Source organism: Malaya genurostris, chromosome 2 (genome assembly GCF_030247185.1).
Source record: "Malaya genurostris strain Urasoe2022 chromosome 2, Malgen_1.1, whole genome shotgun sequence".
NCBI classification, from domain to species: Eukaryota; Metazoa; Arthropoda; class Insecta; order Diptera; family Culicidae; genus Malaya; species Malaya genurostris.
The window spans coordinates 79,455,905-79,477,037 of NC_080571.1; the positions used below are offsets into that span (position 1 = coordinate 79,455,905).

General features: G+C 35.6%; 1 protein-coding gene across 9 annotated transcripts in view; it reads right to left on the reverse strand.

Moving 5' to 3' along the window:
• LOC131432946 (ensconsin) overlaps positions 1-21,133 on the reverse strand; it is a 383,203-nt gene that overhangs the window by 241,620 nt on the left and 120,450 nt on the right. The gene's annotated exons all lie outside the window — the stretch shown is intronic.

Below are 21,133 nucleotides of genomic sequence, written 5' to 3' on the forward strand. Positions count from 1 at the left end.
TGATTTGTTTAAGTGCACTTATTACTAATGAAGATATATAGCTTCTGATTTCCATTAGCAGATAGGCATCCGAGAGCACTGTCGAAAGTTGGGTTACGTTAGTTCTTCAAAATGCAAGCAAGGAAATCAGATTTGAGATAAAATGCAGTCATCACCTTCGCAGTAGTTTGTTGTGAAAAGTTTCAAAACGGCTTGAGAAAGTTTTCTGTTCGTTACCACGCGTGCGAAGTGGTTGTCTTATCAGATATTTCACAGATTTTGCATGTTTTAAATGAAATTCGTATAGTCATTGAAAGAACCGTATCCAATTAGAAAATAAAAAATCTCAAATAGCTTTACCGGGTGAACAATAGTCAAGTAAATTCGTTCGAATAATGGGTTTAGCTTGTTAATGCTTCAAGATATGTCATAAATTTTGCACGTTTTAAATGAAATTCTTATAGTCATTGAAAGAACCGTATGTAATTAGAAAATTAAAAAATCTCGAATGTCTTTACCGGGTGAACAACGGTCAAGTAAATTCGCTCGATTTAGATTGTTAATGCTTCCAGATATGTCATAAATTTTGCATGTTTTAAATGAAATTCTTATAGTCATTTAAAGAACCGTATCTTATTAGAAAATAAAAAATTTCAAATGTCTTTACCGGGTGAACAATGGTCAAGTAATTTCGTTCGAAGAATGGGTTTAGCTTGTTATTGTTTCCAGATATTTCAGAGATTTTGCATGTTTAAAATGGAATTCGTATAGTCAATGAAAAAACCATATCTAATTAGAGTATAAAAAATCTCAAATGTCTTTACCGGGTGAACAATAGTCAAGTAAATTCGTTCGAATAATGGGTTTAACTTGTTATTGTTTCCAGATATTTCAGAGATTTTGCATGTTTAAAATGGAATTCGTATAGTCAATGAAAAAACCATATCTAATTAGAATATAAAAAATCTCAAATATCTTTACCGGGTGAACAATAGTCAAGTAAATTCGTTCGAATAATGGGTTTAGCTTGTTAATGCTTCCAGATATGTCATAAAATTTGCGTGTTTTAAATGTAATTCGTATAGTCATTGAAAAAGCCGTATCTAATTAGAAAATAAAAATTTCAAATGTCTTTACCGGGTGAACAATAGTCAAGTAAATTCGTTCGAATAAGGGGTTTAGCTTGTTAATGCTTCAAGATATTTATATAGATTTTGCATGTTTTAAATGGAATTCGTATAGTCATTCAAAGAACCGTATCTAATTAGAAAATTAAAAAAATCTCAAATATCTTTACCGGGTGAACAATAGTCTAGTAAATTCGTTCGAATAATGGGTTTAACTTGTTATTGTTTCCAGATATTTCAGAGATTTTGCATGTTTAAAATGGAACTCGTATAGTCAATGAAAAAACCATATCTAATTAGAATATAAAAAATCTCAAATATCTTTACCGGGTGAACGCTTCCAGATATGTCATAAATTTTGCGTGTTTTAAATGTAATTCGTATAGTCATTGAAAAAGCCGTATCTAATTAGAAAATAAAAATTTCAAATGTCTTTACCGGGTGAACAATAGTCAAGTAAATTCGTTCGAATAATGAGTTTAGTTTGTTATTGCTTCCAGATATTTCATAGATTTTGCATGTTTTAAGGCCATCGTCCAAGTACCATCCATGCGCGCGGGATGTTTATTTTAAATAGAAATGTTGAGCATTTAGTTGAAGCACCTTTCGCCAATAATAACGCAAATACAGAATAACACAAAGGAACCTAATGCATTTTGTTCTTCGGTTACACTAAAAACCAAACAAGTGAGGAAGAAAACGAACACGGCATCAAGAAGTAGAACAATGAAGGTTCATTTTCGTCGAGTAGTTTCCCATCATAGAGCAGTATTTATGAACAGTTTATTCGACTAGCTTTTAGAGCAGTTTTTCAGGGCAGTTCTTTTGAGTAGTTTTTAAAGTATTTTTTTAGTAGTTTTTAGAGCAGTTCCTCAAGCAGCTTTTCCAAGCAGTATTTCGAACAGTTATTTCGAGCAAATAATTATAGTAGTTTTTTTTCGAAAAGTTCACCAAGCGGTTCTTTTAACAGTTTTGCAAGTACGTTTTTCGAAGTTTTCAAGTAGTTTTTAGGCAAATTTTCGAGTGATTCTTGAAGCAATTTCTTCGTACAGTTTTGAGTGTAATTTTTCGAGCAGTTTTGTGAGTAGTTTTTCGTCGAGTAGTTTTCCAAGCAGCTTTTCGAGAAATCTTTTAAAACAGCTTTTCGATTTTTGAATCAGTTCTTCAGGCAGATTTTCAGACAGTGTTCTAGAAAAGCTTTTGAAGCAAATTTTTCGAATGGCTTTAAGAGGAATTTTTCAAGTATCTTTTCGATAAGTTTTTTTAGTAGTCGTTTCGAATAGTTTTTCGAGTAATTTTGCTAGCAGTTTTTAGCGTCTTTTCGATTATTCTTTCGAGCAATTTTTCGAGCTATTTGTGAAGTTGTTTTAAGCAATTTTTAAATAGTTTTTCGAAAAAAAATTTTTTATTGTTTTTCTAGCAAATTTTTGAGCAGTTTTTCATGCAGTTTGTGATTTTTTAACAGTGTTTTCAAGTGGCATCTCGAGCAATCTTTTCGACCAACTTTGCGAGCAATTTTTATGATCATTTTTGAGAAATTTTACCGAGCATTCTTTTATCAATTTTTGAGCAGTTTTTCCAGTAAATTCTCGAACAGTTTTCCGAGCAGTTTTATCAAGTAGTATTTTTATAACTTTTTCGAAAAATTTAATCGGATAAATTTTTTGAACAGTTTTTTCTAGTATTTTTCTCGAACAGCTCGTAGTTTTTATACCCATTTTTGAGTAGCTGTTAAATAAAATTCTTCAAACAGCTTTGCGTTCAATTTTTCGAGCAATCAGTTTTATCAAACAACTTTTCAAACAGTTTTTCCGAGTAGTTTTTTGAGTAGGTTTTCGAGAAACTTTTTCGGGCTGTTTTTGCGGTCAGTTTTTAATATTTTCAAGTTTTTTTCGATAAGTTTTTAAAGTAAATTTTTCGAATAGCTTTGCAAGGAATTTTATAGAAAAATTTCGTACAGTTGTTTTGAGTAATTTTTTGCCAATTTTTCGAGCAGTTTCTTTTAACGGCTTTTAGAATCAGTTTTTTTGTTACTTGAATAGTAGTTAGAACAGTTTTTTTTAGCAAATCTTCAGAGTAGTTTTTCTAAACATATTTTTAGGCAGTTTTTTGAACAGTCCTTCGAGAAGTTTGCCAAGTTGTTACGGTGAATTTGTTGCTCAATTTTTTATTCCATTTTTCGAGTTCTTCGTTATTTTGTCAAACTTAGTTAGAATGGGAGCTTCGTTAACTGTATATGACACAGCGAATGATCTTAAATAGGTTATAACCGCAAATAACTAATGACTAATTAGCAACTAATTAACAACAAATTATTCACAGATTTCGATAAGCTTTCGAGTTTATTTAAGAGAGGTGCTTCCGGCTTCGTTTATTTCATATAAACTTTGTTAAGAATTCGAAAAAATAAAAACTAAATATTGAGCATCAAATTAAACCACCGTAACTAATTAGCAACTGGCCAGAAACAAATTATTTGCCTATTTGCGTTATCATTTGAGATCGGTGCTTTGCTAAGTTCATGTTCATTGAATGTTTTGATAAGCACCAAGCCCATGTTCATCAGTGGTCTCAGATGAGTTGTTCGAGAATAGTTAAGTCGGTGGGAAGTTAATTTGTGGATTCTGAAGACTTTTAGGAGGCGCGGATTTTACACCGGGCACTGTGGAATAGTAACCTCTGTCTAACCAGCTTTCTCCGAGACTAGATTGTGTGGTTTACCGAAGCATGATCAGGGACTTCTAGGGTATCATGTATCTGGTAATATAGATAAATGATAAAAAACTGTTAAATATTATAAATATTTTTGCAGAAATCCTAAAAAAAAAAGTTTTTGCTATGACTGAGTGGAAACATATATTGGTGAAGCCATGAATGGAAAACTTAACAGAAAAGATGATTTTTTTTTGGAAAAAGATACGCTCAGAGACAGGACTCGAACCTGCGTTGTTATGCAATCCGTGCATACGTGTTACCATTTCGCCACCCCACACGATCAGGTCTGGTAAAGCGTATATCGAACATGGTCTAAATCCAAACCGCCTCACGACCGGTATCATATATCCAAACATCTTCTCTGTTAACCAGACAACAAACACATCTACCTGGCGAAGAAAAGAAAAAAAACAGGCACAGTGCGGTTCTATGATTTGAACAATATTTAACAGGATTGAATTTTTTTATTAGATTTTTGCAAAATACCATTTCGTTATCTAATACACTAAAATCAGTTTGTCCTCTCTTATCGTCGTTTAGCTCTATGCGACGATTAGTCACGAATGGTAAAATTGAAAATGTTCCGCTAAAGTAATGTGTGGAGTTTTCTGGATTTCATTCGTCACATAGTATGACCTTCAAACGGCGCGTACAAATTATCGTGCATGTGATTTGAGCTACTTAATCAATTTATCTTCTGCAACGTGTTTCCACATTTGCCAGCGTTGTTTGGTTGGTATTTGCACCTCAACGGTTGCATGTTCGAGTCCTGCTGTCACTGGCATTTTTAACAGCTTCATTCATTTATCTTCATCTCGGTCTGTGTATTGTTGGCGTTAAGTGACGCATTTTATGAAAAGTAGAATGTTTGTTTATTGTTTTCTTCGACAATATCTTATCTGAGCCACCTGAGAACAAATTTGCATCTGTTTTTCTTGTATATATTGCATATCTTTGTCAATTTGATATATTATTTGGATGTATCAACGTTCAACTTCGAACGATATCGTCATTTTTTAAAACAGTCTCGGAAGATGCTCAATATATCCACTATTTTGTATTTTTTTTTATTTTTTACATCAGACAGAAATTTTCGAAATTTATCATAACTTTAACCGTTTTATAGAGCACCCCCTTTAATGAAAAGTAGGATAAGATTATAAAAAATAAACTGCATGTTTTATTAAAATAGTTGATAAAATTTTGTTCCCATAGCCCCTTTTAACCCCGTTTTCCACAATATTTACTTCTCTTTCATTCTCTTCCGTAACATCACCATCACCGCCCACGGAAAACCGCTCCAGTCGATGACCAGCATGCGGGCCACCCACCGTAGCCTAGGGGTCCCGAACGGACGGACCGAAGGATGCGGTCAACATAGATATTTACCAACGCCATATGGAAGACTGTTATGCTATATTCAATTCACCGGCCACTGCCGATCGCCAACTGAAAGCTGGATTTTCGAGAATCCACGACCTCGATACGACATTACCTAATGATACTATTCTAGTTTTAAGTTAGTCGTTAATTAAAATTAGAAAATACCCTTGGCATCTTAGAACTTAAGCAGTGTGCCTTAAAATTATATTATATTATTAAAAAAAAATTACATGTGTAACCAAGTTGATGCATTCTTGTTCTTCACTCCTCCAATTACACAAAGAATCATTGAACAATCCATCCATATTCTTAACAAACTTTCTAAGATCACCTCAGAAACCTTTTCAGCTCACAAAGAAGGAAATCAAATACTCTTCTCAAACGATGAATAAACTCAGAACCTAGCTCAGAAATTTATTTTCATTGTAGTGAGCTTCGCTGAAAATGATGTTTCTCACCAAACTACGAAGACTCCGAAGTATCTTCTACCATGATAATGTTGGTAAAATTTTTCAACAAGTTGTGAAAACGCTAAGGTAATACCTATTCTTAAGTTCGATAAAAACCCTGCAGAAACATCCACTTATCAATCAATTAGTTTTCTGTCTTCTATAGGGAAACAAAAGTTCTACTAAATATTATGACGCTTGTCATTCATATCGTCATATTATTGCGAGCTAACGGAGTTGGAGTACTAAATCGTGAATGTAGTAAGGAAAATGGGAGACAGATTTTCTAACAAAACATCTATCAAATTTCTATGTGGAGAAATTTTTTGGGTATTGTCTCAGAAGTTTCATTCCAATCAAAGAAAATTATGATGCTAAAACTCGTTACACAAACTTGGATTAGGTTTTTTTCCTAAACTTTTCCCGTCAGATTACTAAGTCAGGTTCGATTTGAGCAAGCAAATTTGCACTAATCGACTCCCCTCTTGAACTTGGCTTTCAATGCCACTACTTGGAGCCGTCGTTCGTAGATTGCACTGACAACGGAGAACAATGTACCTGTAAGTAAAGTATTCAGACTCCAGTACAATCGATTTTCTCGTGTTTAACAGTACCGTTTCCGAACGATGGTACTTAGGCTGAACTGGTGACGAGAAGTGCTTTTAAGTATTAAAATTTCCATATAACAAACGCAGAATTCACCGGGAGAGCAGAAATAAGAGCTCTGTGAATAAAGCGAGACTTATGAAAAATTAATGGACTGCGGTCAAAAGTCTTGCTATGATCAACTTTGACTATCGGTCATGGTAGAGATCTTAGGAGCATAGTGATGACGTCGACAACAATTTTCGGTGACTTACAATATTGCATAGTAAAATGTAAAATGGTGCCGATTTAAATACACTTAAAGGTGTTACTCATTCCAATCAACACCCTTGAACAAAAAAAAAACGGCTTATTTTGACATACACTGTAACCGTTTGTAATGCCATATTCACTTGAATTTTTGTATGCATTTATTTCTGGCCTTTCCTTTGAATAGAAAACGCCAATAGTCCAATAGTATAACTACAGTACGTCTTGATGATGGAATAGATTAAACCGAACCGATAATATGAACACGGTAAGTTAAGTGTTCTACAGCCAGGGCTTACAAAACATTGTTTACTGGTATTAGTTCAATCCAGTACGGTTGTCTCTCTCTCTCTCTCTTTTCCATCAGCTGATCGGTTAGTTGCAGCGTCAATTCGAACTAACAAAACTACTCTCCGAGAAGGGCTGCAAACTGAGAACTTTTATTTATAGCTTCAAGAATGATGAACGCCACATCAACCTGTTACATACTGTTACGGCAAATTGCTTCGACGGTCGCCGGTAGAAACAATGAAGCTATGACTTCATAGATCGTGTAAAGCATGCCAAAGTGAGTGCACATGAAACAACACGACGGTGTGCACGACAGTATTATTTAAACCGTTTCTTCCTTTATGAAGATTCTATTCATACACTTGAACTTTCTAAATCTGATTTGCGAATTGGTATTAATGTAATTTAGGAGCGATGTGAATCTCGCGACATTTAGGAATCGAAAAAAAAATATCGAAGCATCTGTCGTGGCTCCACAGGTAGAAGGAAAATACCAGAACTGGAAAAACAAGTTCGGCGATAGAATCTAGATTTTTTATTTCAAGGTAGTCGATTATAATCAAAGCAATATCCAGTCAAAAACATGCAACAACTTCCGTCTTAAGAAATCTTTGCAAAATACATGCAATCATACATCAACTTCACTTTAGAGAGGACGCATATTGCGTGATGAGTGTAAATCAATACCTTTCACGTACCCCACCTGGGTTCGATCCCCAACCCAGCACATAGGATCAGAAAGAGATGAATGATCCGCAGGTTAAAACCTCTATAAGCGAAACAAAATAAAACCTTTGCTTTAGTTCACATATCGGTAATAGTATAAGAATATTAAGTTATTTAGCGACTTTTCGGTAAAATATTTTAGTTTTAACACCCAACGTTTTGACGCGAATGATTTTGGCATTAAAAATGCATTACTTTTCGCTATACGGGGCCGGGCGTCAATTAAATTTTTTTCATTATTTTGAACGATAATAACTTAGTAATTTCTGGTTGAATTGATGTAACTTAACAACCAATCGATTCGGAATCATTCAACTTACACATGTATGGCAACGTCGTTTCAGTATTTCAATAGTATACTATTGAAAAATTGATTTAAATCGACCTATGTTTTCACGAACCAATCACAACATGCCATCATGATGTCATCCGTTTGATTACTCTCGCACGGCCGACAATTTCGATCGTTGCTTACTCCTCGAATTTCATTTAGTTGCAATTCTGCTTCGATCGGCATAGGGAGGATTTACGTCATGCAAGGAAAAGTATAGCTCCCTTCTGCATCGTATGAACCTTCGCACAAAAGGGAATCTATAAAAATATGCTATCTTACGGTTTTTGACTTTAGTCGGCAGCCTGCCGCCAACGAAACTAGCAGCTTGTCTAGTCAGTGGATGACGAAACTGAAAGTTACCTCCATTCGCTTTTGTATATGGGCGGTGTGCTGATGTCGTGTTCACTTGAGTATATTGAATATCAATTAGCTGTTGATTTTGATTCTTCGGTAATTAGCAAGCCAATTCGGAACTATCGTCGGTAGATTTTTCGTACCTAATTTAAAGCGCTTCTATCTCGGTGATTTGTTGATGGGTTTGTCACACTTAACTTGATTCCAAAGCATTACTTCAATATTGTACGCTTAACAATGGATTGGTTTATAATGTGCATTTTACAAGCGAAACGGTGGCTAGCAAATGGATTCAGTTCATATTGTAGATACTTATTTTTCATCAACGTCAACATCATGTAACCTAATAAAATGGTTAGAAACTTATATAGTCTTATGAAGTATATCATTGGCAATTAAAATGGTTTAACCCCTTAATGCTCATGGGGAAATATATTTCCCTTCTATAAAAATCATTATGGATTCTTCAATTATTATCAAATCGATGTGTTTTTTCACTGAATGTTAAAAAAAACTTATTTAAAAGGCGACAAATGTGTTTCTGAACAAATTAAAAAAAAAAGAACTGTCAATCTTCATTGCACTAAAAAAAATTGTGCAAAATGACGCCTAGAAAAAATAACACATATTAAATTTGTTATGTGCAACGTCCACAAGTACACGAAATCGTTTCGTAGAATACCATAACTATTTATTTTACTATTCTGATAATTAAAGCAATTAAAGCAATAAATCAAATTACGATATAATAAACCCAACTCTTCGATTATTTATTTCTAAGGATCCTAGGGAAAAATATTTTCCATGAAATTATAGGAAACTTATGCACCCTGCTATGTTTTTCTGATGATATTCTCTTACTTTACACCCACAATAGCTAAAATATTGTGTTGTACTGACATATTTCGTCCTGGACATCTTATGGTCGTGAAAGAGTTAAAATGGTAGTCATCTGGTCGGTGTGCAGCCAAATATGTGTTCGTTTGTGTGGGTGTTCACTGCATTGCAATTCGCTATTAATTTTAGTTCACCGGTAAACGATGGGGTTGCAAAAAACGCTGTTCTTAAAGAGAACTTATAACTAGGTGATTCGAAAATGGATTTATATTATTTCTCGATGAATATTTTATTCGGTTCTGATCGCAAATGACAGATTCTCTTTTTTTACTTTCGCTTTCATTTTTTACTGTACTCTTAGCAATTCACATCTCTTACTTTTTGCAAAGAATAACAACTAATACTACCATATTTCAATCTGCACCGAAAAAACTATATCAAAATACAGAAATATTTTTCGTAATAATTGAAATCCGTGTATCAGCATTGGAAATTTTCATATAGGCTTATCCGGAAAAACAGAATTTTGGTGGACTCTATTTACGACCATTATTGAACGTTACCCAAAAACATGCATCAAACACAGCAAACAAATCGTTGGTTGCGCTTGTCGTCAACAGAAATCTCTATTTACAAACAGAAGCGGAAGTTTGTAAAAAAAAACTTTTGTAATGAATATTGTTATAAATACTTATTGAACGCACTTGACGCTGATATACTAAAAACTGAAGGTTCTAACTTCCTAAAATTAGCTTTAGAATCCTACATAGTATTTCAAAGTACTACTATTTGCATATTTTTCAAATTTAAATCTGTTGATGAGAAAGTTTCAAAACTGCATTTTTAATGTCATTATGATCGGTCGTGTCTCGTACGAAACCGTGTAATTTTTTCTGCAGGATTAAAACCGATTATCGTTCCTTCTTTAGGTAAAAAAAATAGATTTTCCCCCTGAAGAAGGGGCTAACCAATAGTGTCGAAACGTTGGATGGTAAAACTGAAATATTTGTTTTAAGCGATTTCCATGTATTAATCTTGCATTTTTTATCTCAATTGATTTCATATTGCGACTAATAAAATACGGTGGTTTTTACTTTTCATCTCTGCCAACGAGAAATAGATCGAGAGAAAAGATAGATGAATGAAATCGCGAGTCATGAACATTTTGGTCTAGAATCGTTAGAAGAAGAACTGCGTTTCATTTTCGACAAAAAACCTTTTTTTTCAACTTCGTTCATCTATTTGCCTTTCTGTCTTTTTTTTGTAGTTGTTGAAAGTAATAAGAAGCAAAAACTAAATTGAAAACTGCATCTAGATGTAAAGTTTCAATCCCGATCCGAATAAGCCATTTCCAAGACTAAAACTCAATCAACATTTTTTCAAGGTTGTTTTCAACATTATTCAGGATTTTGACAAATTTCAGGATTTTGACAAATAAGGCTTGTTCGCAACAAAATCTGGACACTCCGAAATACGTAAATCTCTGAAAATGCTTCATGAACGCGTGGATTCTTTCGAAGACTCATGAACGTATGCACAAGCGTTTAGATCGAAGATTGTGTCGAAAGAAGAGCAGGTGCGAAAAGCAATTGCGTGCAGTCGCAATGAAAAGCTGGATCTGTTAGTAAGAAAACTTACCAAAGAAACTTAGTTTTCCTGCTAGTACTGTCCAGAACAGTCTTAAGCCTTTCGATACACGTTTGACAACTGCCAGAAAGGCAGGGAGCAAATCAAAAACGGATCTCAAAACCCACCAGAAGGACGCGAAGGGAAAGTACAAATTGCAGAAGAGACCATATCTGTCGGTACGTACTGTGATGTTTTCGAATGGTATAAAGCGAGTAAACTCAAAAGTTCGGAGTTTCTTCATACAGCCTAACTAACTAAGTATAATTAGTTTTAGGATGACTAATAATGCACAAATAAATTAGTAAAACATGCATGATGGATTGTACTAACAGCAATATCATATGAATCGAAAGGCCACCTTTTCTGATCAAAAACAGCGCAGCATCTTTCGACTCATAAATTTCCAAGATTTTCAATCGATCTTTCACAGATTGTTCAAGTGCATTGAAATCTGCTTCAATTAATCCAGTTTACAAGAGTGGCAGCATTGCAAATTCGTCGATTCATATCAATTCATAGTAACTGAAAGATGTTTTATATATTTCTTTGGAGACATCAGTATAGACTTCGGTGCAAATTGAAAGTGTCATTCAAGTTAGAGTTATACTTTACGTCTGTCTAGCCGTTCAACACAAACTGCTAACGCACTGATGAATCAAAAACGGAACATCTCAATTACCAAAAAATAGCAAGGTTTTGCGAGAAAACATGAAACAATGGCGAATCTAAAGCATATAGAAAAAAATAACGAATTTTTCATGACATATAAATAGAGGACGTCATTTGTATCGAAAAATCGATTGAAATACCATCATCGATGACGAATTAAATTAGAATGCATTGATTTTTCAGTGAATAAGACTGTATATTCCAATTAACGTTTGGCTTTCAAAGTATACTGAAAAATAAAGAACTGAGAAGTAACTTTGAACCCGATTTCCTGCTCCAAATATCTGCACGAAAGTGAAAGTAAGCTTAAATAACATTTCTAACTTTGCATTTTGTTTCTAATATGAATGCAATATTGGAAAATAGTAAACTTCGTCTTATCCAAAGCTTACGATAGCTCTGTTGAAAATACATTGAGTTTCCGTGTTAGGTGGACACTCTAACTCACTTAAAATATTGTTGTGTGTTCCTCAAGGAAGTCATGTGGGTTCATTGATTTTTGTTTTGTTTATCAACCATTCGGCAGATAGATGAAATCTCCAAAATTGCAGTATGAAAATTTTAGTTGTAAAAAAGCAATTCTGGATTACGACGATACTCATCGTTTACAAGAATTTTTCGTATGTAAAGAATTTTTTTTAATATGTCATTTGCTACTAGGCTTAACGGGATCGCTATTATTCTCTTATTTCCTTGTAGGATAGGTGCTTCCTTTGCTATCCAGCGAATTAAAAGGGACGACGGGTTCCCTTGTTCATGTCTTCGTCCATGGATTCGCGTCGCCGAAAGCATCGTTGTGCGGTTATTATTACCAGATTTGAAGCATTAAAAAATTTGATAACTAAAAACAGGAAAAATTGCGACCTTATACGACATGAAATCAAAAACCCTGTGGATCTACTCTTGGCTACATTTGTCGGCTACCATCGTGTTCGACTCTAGATGAATCATGTTCGGACAACGACCGAAGGGACTATCATTCTCCCAATGAAACCCAGATTTTGATTGATTTTAAGCTGCACAAAAGTATAGAGAGGTATTATTTTTTCTTACGTCAAATGAAAATTTGTTTTCAAACCGTATTTCAATAGTAAAAATACCGACAGCATAAAAAATAGAATAGAATCTATTCATGGTAATGACAATTTTCAATTATAGTGAGTTTGATCATAAACTATGTCTTCCAGAAATTTTAACACTTCCCGATCTGGAAGGATTCGTAGAGTCAATAGGAACTAGTCATTGTTCTGTACGCTAAGAGTTTAATGCGAAGTCTGTTGAAACGAAAGTTAATAAATATCACTAAAGAAATGTAATATAACTATTTCTTTTACCTGTCTCCTGCCACTAATTCAGGCAAGTTTGTTTGAAAGAAGTCAAGTAATAAGAAATGTTTAAAAATAATATAAAACAAAATCTAAAGCTACTGAAATGCAATGTTTTTGAGACTATTTTCGACAGTTCCTACGCAATATTTGCAAGGGCCATCCTGAAAAGATTTTCGTTGTGTTCATTTCTCTATAGTTCATCTCCTTATACGCAGCTAACTTAAATTATATTTCGAAATATAGAACTACATTTCAGAACATGGTTGCAAATAGTATAATGCAAAACTGTATACTGCCTAATACCCGAACTTTTGGAATGTGTTTGTTTGTTTGTTTAACCTATCTTGAATGCACAATGATAAAGTGAATATAATTATCTATTCATTTTCGAACGACTGTTTTCATATGTCGCACCGTAAATATGCTAAGTCTGATAAGCCTACCCCGCCTGATAAGACCCGTGAGGTGGTAAATTTAGGGCTCTGCACCCATTTCCGGTGAAGTGAAGACTGTGTCTTGTCGTTTACATACCTGCAAATAGAAGAAGACGTAAAATGCATTATTTGGGTGTTTTTTGCTGTTTATCGCAAATGATCTATCATGTTGACACATAAAAAATAACGAGCACAAACAGACAGAATTTTGTTGTTGTATTAATCCCTGTTTTCAACCATAGATAAATGTTAACATCTCTCAATTTGTCTCAAGCCTCAGGAGTATAAGATGAATAGTGAACATGAGAATCCGTCGACTCGCCGTAACTTTCCGAACTGAGATTCGAAAAGACGCGATAATATACCTCATATTCGAATGTAGCAAGTAGATTACCGATTTCAATTTCCCGGCTAGCTAGATAAAACTTCCTAGTTTTAAGAATAATTCAGGAATACTCGTTTAGTTCAAGCTTTAAACAGAAATCCATTGAAAACAAAACTTTATAATAGGCATTGAAGCATTTTTCGGGTACCTCGATATGTAAATCGGAAATATTCCTTATTATTAGTTCATACAAGAACAGCAAAAAACCCATTTTTAGTCATCTAGGGGTTTTGGTTAGAAGTAACCAATAAGTACTGAGTGTATATGACTGTTATTATTGTTATTATTGTTATATTTACATTTCGTCTTTAACTCATCAGTGCATAGCAGCTCATGTTGAACTACCACGCCACTTAGCAATCCAACGTAAACGGTAAAATCTCTACTTGGGACTAGAAGGCCATTGGTCAAGTTCGAAGTTAAAATAACACTTCTGTTTCTAGAGGTATAATGGTATGAATGATGTATCCTAGAAAAGCCTGTTTTTCTTATCGCTCATCTTTCTCACCTTCCGATTTCATGAACCTTAGGCTCATTTGAAAGCTTTTATTGGATTATCGAACTTTTGATTCCATAAATATAATGGTATAAGTGACGTAAACGACAAAACGCTCTTTTTCGCTCTTTTATTTTCTCCGGCGACTGAACCGATTTTACCAAGCTTAGGCTCATTTGAAAGATGGGAAAGAATTCGTAAAATCGGCGAGAAAAAATGGCTATTTTTATTTTTTGTTCAAGTGTTGTATTTGATCATCGAAATAACTTTCCAGAAAAAAAGACAAGAAATTTTTTTGTTAAAGTTTTTTGTCAAATTTATAACCAATTCATACCCTTCTTCAACAAATAAACTTATTTGAATGAAGCTTTCACAGATGGACACTCATGGAGCTTTCCAATACACGTGGACTCTTCGCAAAACCCGGCGCGCATGGAAAAAAACTTATACTGTTCATTGTCATACTTTTCGTCATAAGTATTAAAATAATTACTGACCCACGAATTTGTAATCGGATTTAGATTCTACTATGTTTTATTGTATTACGATATTCTTTCTCCGATTTTTCAAAGGTCCACAACATTAAAAAAAATCATTTGTTTTCAAAAGTTGCATCCATTTTTTTCAAAAAATTTTCATAAATAAAAATAGAACCAAATCATCAATCTTTGAACAGAAAATAAAAATGGTCGCTTTTCTGGGCGATTTTACGAGCCCAGATACTATTGAGCTGTGAATTAGAGACGGTAGGATAAGCAATTTCTTAAACCCGAACCCGAACCGAATTCGAAAATAATTTTTCTTTCGAAACCCGACCCGTGCCCAATAAAAAATCTTTACCCGAGTCCAAAAAAAATCGGATTCAAATACCCGATCATGTTCGAAGATCAAATGGATGGCAGTCATTTCCGGTTCCAAAGATATAGTGGTATAAATGACGTAATTAATAAAACGCGCTTTTGTCTCTCCGCTCAAGTTTTTCGTAGATGACTAAACCAATTTGAACAAGCTTAGGCTCGTTTAGAAATTACTATTAGTTCATTAAACAGGTTTGAAGTTCAAATGGTTGTCGCGGTTCCCGTGATACAGGGTTGATCAAAGAAACCTGCCACATTTTGTTCTCCAATTACACTGGAATCGAACAAGGGAGGTAGAAAGCGAACACGGCATCGAAAAGTATCAGGCGTACAAATTTGCTTCCACCTTCTAGTTGTTCATCTTTGAAGATTTTTTCTCTTCCACCACCATGTTTGTCTTCGACATCGAAATCATCACTTTTAAAACGTTGAAACCACTCCCGACACGTTCTTTTACTCAGAGCAGCATCACCGTAAGTTTCTGAGAGCAGCTGCATTTTTTAGAATTGTAACAGAAAAGTAAAACTTCCCGCAAATGGCGAGAATTGGGCACAGACATTTTCGAACGTGAATAATACGAAAACAAGAACAATTGTTACTGAAACGGCGATGACAATTCGTTAGGCACTGTACACACTCATTTTAAAGGCATTATCATCTATGTATTTTGACCAGCCTCAGCCAGGACAGCCACCTATCGCCCTGATAGAAGCCTGATAGAAGAATGAGGACTTAGTCATCTAGTAGTTTTCCATCAAGAAGCACCGGAGTGTCGCTCACCGCGTGTTTATTCATAACTTTTAGAATATGATGATTAATTTCCATACGCATGGAAATACGTATATAATTACTTGAAATTTTTTGGAAGAAGTCTATGGTGAAAATTATTCTTTTCATAAATTGATTAAATATGACGAAACTTAATCACCTATCTGGGACAAAATTTTATCAAAATCAATAATGGCTTTGTTTTGTAAATCGATTTGAAATTTTTGAAATAAATTTTTGTCGGTGTAGGATTCGATAAGGTTTTATTCAGTTTTTTTTTCTTTTTTTGAAATTTTTCAATGATTTTGTGACAATCACTTTTTTGTAGAAGTTTTCATTTTAGTTTAGCCCTTTTAAAATAACAGTCTGGATCAATTTTAGAAAAACAGAGTATATAAGTTCGTCATATTTATAGAAAAGACTTTTTATAACATAATTATTTTGTTAAGTTTCGGGAAGGGTTTTAACTCTAAAAACCCCGCCTTGTATACGCCCCTGATGACAACTATCAGTTAGTTACAAAACATTTTAAATTAAAGCCGAAAATACCGAGACATTCGCGTAATACTGTTAAGTGATGGGTGAAAAATGTTGTAAAAACACATTCTGTGACCAAAATAAAACCTCCGTCCACGTTCGAGCTGTCCGGACACCAGAGAATGTTGAACGAGTTCGATCGGCTCTTGTGACGAGTCTCGCGCGTTCGGATAAAAAACATGCGGCTGGCTCGTTCTTTCCATCGAGTGGTCAAGGAAGATTTGCCGTTTTATCCATATAAGATCGTCATCAAACAGTAGTTGAAACCGGCGGATTATGGAGCTCACGAACAAGATGCTCGAATGCTAGACAATGGTGAGATTTCTCTAAGCGACAAAAGGATGAGCGACGAAGCTCACTTCCATCTGGACGGGTCGGTAAATAAGCAAAATTGTCGTTAATATGTCTAGACGAATCCGGAACTACAGGGTGGTATGCATCAAAAATGGGAAAATAATGTCACTCACTTTTCTCGTAGATGGCAGAACCGATTTTCACAAACTTAAATTCAAATGAGCAATTCCAGAAATGCTTAGCAGATCATCAGACTCGACCTTCTCCTATTTGGATGAACCACTGCGCCATGGCTTCAGTATGGTAAACCATAAGTTTTAAAACGATTGAGAGGTCAATCCGACTCACGACTAATTTTTAAAAAGGGCGTATGTATTTTTGCATTTCACCAAAATTGCCATTTTCAAATCATTGTAACTCGGAAACCGTTAATTGTACAAAAATGGCGTTCAGGAAGAAGTTGTAGGGAATCGATTGGGCACTCTAAAAAAATATACACCGGAAAAAAATTTTTTTTTCTCAACAATTACAAAATAATCCGAAAAAATTGAATAAAAAAATAAGCATGGTTTTAATTTTTTTTGATAATTTTTATTTTAAAGCTGTTAAACTTACAGATTGATGCCTATCCCATCCGTGCCTTCTAAAAAATGAAGAAGTTACAGCTAAAAGCTTTTTTTTATTAATTTTTTTGGTTCATTTTGAAATTATTGAGAAAAAAATCAATTTTTTTTCAGTATATATTTTTTTAGAGTGCCCTATTGATTCCCTACAACTTCTTCCTGGACGCCATTTTTGTACGATGAATTACAGCGAGACCCGTAAACTATTTTGGCTGTAACTTCAGTCAGTCGTGAGTCCCAATCGGTTCAAAACTTATGGTTTGCCATACTGGAGCCATGGGCAAAGTTTCATCCAAATCGGAGAAGGCCGATTCTGATTTTGTCACTTTTTCGTCGACTCATTCCTGGAATTGCTCAAATGAAAGGTCTTATGGTCCCATACAAAGTTCCTGAATATCGTTTGGATCCGACTTCGGCTTCCATAATTACAGGATGATATGCACCAAAAATATGAAATTAATGTCACTCAATTTTCTCAAAGATGGTTGAACCGAGTCTCACAAACTTAGATTCAAATTAAAGGTTTCATAGCCTCATACAAAGTTTCATTTGGATCTAACTTCCGGTTCTGAAATTACAGGGTGATATGCACTAAAAATGTGAAAATAATGCATGAAAGATGTGAAAAGAATTTCACCCACTTTTCTCGAAGATGGCTAAACGAATTTTCACAAACTTAGATTCAAACAAAAGGTCTCATACAAAGTTACGGAATTTCATTTGGATCCGACTCAAATTCAAATGAAAGACTTTACGGTTCCATACAAAGTTCCTGAATTTCAATTGCATCCGACTTCCGGTACCGGAATTACAAAGTGATATGCATTAATAACCTTGGATTTCCGACTTATGGTTTTGCCGACGATTATCATATATTGATGACCGGTATAAGCATTAACACTCTCTTTGATTTAATGCAGCAAGCCCTGCGATCTGTTGAACAATGGTGTTGTCAGGTTGGATTGTCTGTAAATCCGGGCAAAACATCAATGGTGCTTTTCACTCATCGTAGGATAATCACAGGAGCTCGTCCGTTACAGTTCTTCGGTTCAGAGGTCACTGTGGTCGATCAAGTTAAATACGTCGGGGTTATTCTTGACTCAAAACTGAATTGGTCTGCTCACATTGACTTCAGGATTAAGAGAGCTTGTATGGCTTTCGGCCAATGCAGACGAGCTTTTGGAAAATCATGGGGACTCAAACCCAGATATATTCATTGGATCTACACAACTATTGTTAGACCAGTTTTAGCATATGGTTGTCTTGTATGGTGGCAGAAAGGAGAAGTCGCGACAGTTCAGTCAAAGCTGAATCATCTCCAAAGGATGGTCCTAATGGCGATGACAGGAGCATTCACGACAACTCCTACTGCTGCTCTAGAGGCGCTACTGTGCATTAAACCACTACATGTGTTCCTAAAACAAGAAGCATTATCTTGTGCATACCGTCTTAAGGTTACAGGGCTTTGGAACAGTAACCCATTAGATTATGCTACCAGCCACACTCGCTTGTGGTCTCAAATGGTTACATGGGATGAGTATTTACTCGCTCCTAGTGACCTAACTCTCACATGCAGTTTTCCTTTCAAAACATTCCATGTGAGCTATCCTCTTCGTGAGGAATGGTTGTCTGGTTGTCTGGAACGACAACTTGATGAACACATAGTTTGTTATACGGACGGTTCTCTGTTGAATGGTCGTGCTGGTGCTGGTGTCTACTGTCGTGAAATGAGGCTGGAGCAGTCTCATTCACTTGGTAGATACTGTACTGTGTTCCAAGCAGAAATCTACGCGATTCTGTGTGGAGTACAATCGGCACTTCAGCAGAGGATCTGTGGTAAACGAATTTATTTTTGTTCCGACAGTCAGGCAGCCTTAAAAGCACTCAGTTCGAATGACTCACGGTCGAATCTAGTGATCGCATGTCGAACTCAAATTGAAGACCTCAGCATTTCAAATGCTGTTTACTTCTTATGGGTACCCGGCCATTCTGGTATTACTGGAAATGAATGGGCTGATGAGTTGGCTAGAGCTGGTGCAACGAATGATTTCGTTGGTCCTGAACCAGCTTTACCACTTTCAACTAGTTGGATAAAGCACAAGATTCGTTCTTGGGCTGCATCCAAACATGCCAGCTACTGGCGCAGCTTGCAAACTTGCGCTCAGACAAAAGCATTTCTACCAGATTTAAATCTGAAAATGTCAAAGTGTCTACTGCATTTCTCCAAGCAACATTGCAGTATTCTGGTCAGAGCTCTGACTGGACATTGCAAACTCAATTATCACATGGCTACTATTCAACGTGCTGAGTATTATTCGTGTGATTTGTGTGAATGCGATTATGGTACTTCATATCATCTGATATGTAACTGTCCCGCATTGACGCAGCTACGTATCCGGGTTTTTGGTTCTCCATACATGGTTGAGTCTGTGTATGCGGAGCTAAAATTGAAGGATATTCTCTCGTTTCTCACCCAATGTGGTAAGGTGCTATAGTCAGAAGGGTTCATCGTTCTTCCTGGAGTGAATGAATCCCTTCTGTATTCACCTTAAATAGGGTTTAGCAGATTGTTTGGCATCCTTTAGGGGGTGCCGAATTTACTTCTGCTCGTACATACTGCGAATCGTTCTGCATTCTTCCGGGAGTTCAGAATGGTGTCGCTTTTGTAAGATCTCTAAATCCTCTCGGGGGTTGGAGGTTTTATTAACAGCAGACTGTTCGGGACCTCGTAGAGGTTCAGAATTTACTTCTGCTTCCACTAAATGTGATCCTCAGCAGATTGTTCGGCATCCCTTAGGGGTGCAGAATTTACTTCTGCTTTTATGTGTTTTTGTGTCGTCAATTTTTCCCATCCTCCTAGTCCAACCCTTACCATTTCCTTTCAATCCTTCCCTCTTATATATCGGGAAAATGATGCTAAAAACAAATTGATGGCAAGGCACAAATCTCCAAATATCAAGGGGAACGTGCCATTTGAGCCAATTTGTTCTGATTCCTGATTCCATACAAAGTTCCTGAATTTCAATTGCATCCGACTTCCGGTACCGGAATTACAAAGTGATATGCACCTGAAATGTAAAATAATGTCACTCATTTTTCTCGAAGATGGCTGAACCGATTTCTCCAAACTTAGATTCAAATGAAAGGTCTTAAAATACCATACGAGTATTCCAATTTTCTTTCGGCTTAATCTCCTGCTTCCGGAGCTAGGGTGCTTAGTATTAAAATGTCAGCTTCAAGAATTTTTTTTTCCATAAGCTACAAAACTGTAGAAATTAACTAGCAAATATAAATGCTAGTTAATTTCTATAGTTTACAGACCATGGAAGTCTGTAACCAAATAAACCATGATAAGGAGTGTATCGAAAATAAGCTATCCACAAAATTTTGTTTCAAATTATGATAAAAAACGATATTTCATTCCAACTAAAAATTGATCATTTATTGTACGAGGTTAAACTTGAGCATAATGAAAACCGGATGAGATTTAAGTTATTCCTGCATGTTCCCAGCTGCCTAACCAGTCTTCTTGAAGACCCTCTTCACGATTGCCCAGTAACGTTCGATGGGTCGAAGCTGAGGGCAATTTGGTGGATTGATATTTTTCTCAACGAAATTTATACCCTTTTCCGCAAGCCAATTGAGAGTGGTTTTGGCATAGTGAGCCGACGCTAAATCCGGCCAAATCAGTGGAAGTGTATTATGCTTCTTATATAAAGGCAGCAATCTCTTCTGGAGACACTCAGGTCGATAGTTTTCTGCATTTATAGTTCCGGTAGTGTAAAAAATGGTTGACTTCAAACCACAGGAACATATTGCTTGCCATACCAGTACCTTTCGACCGAATTTCTCCACTTGAATCGACCTGTCCGCATCGCTCACATCCTCCCCAACGACGACAGTAAAGTATTGTGGACCTGGAAGGGATTTTTGAGCACTCCTTTACATAAGTCTCATTGTCCATCAAAACAAATGCATCCGGACACTGCAAAAGACGCGAATACAATTTCCGGGCCCCTGATGCTGCTCGCTTCTTCTGTTCTACACTTTGTTTCGAGATTTT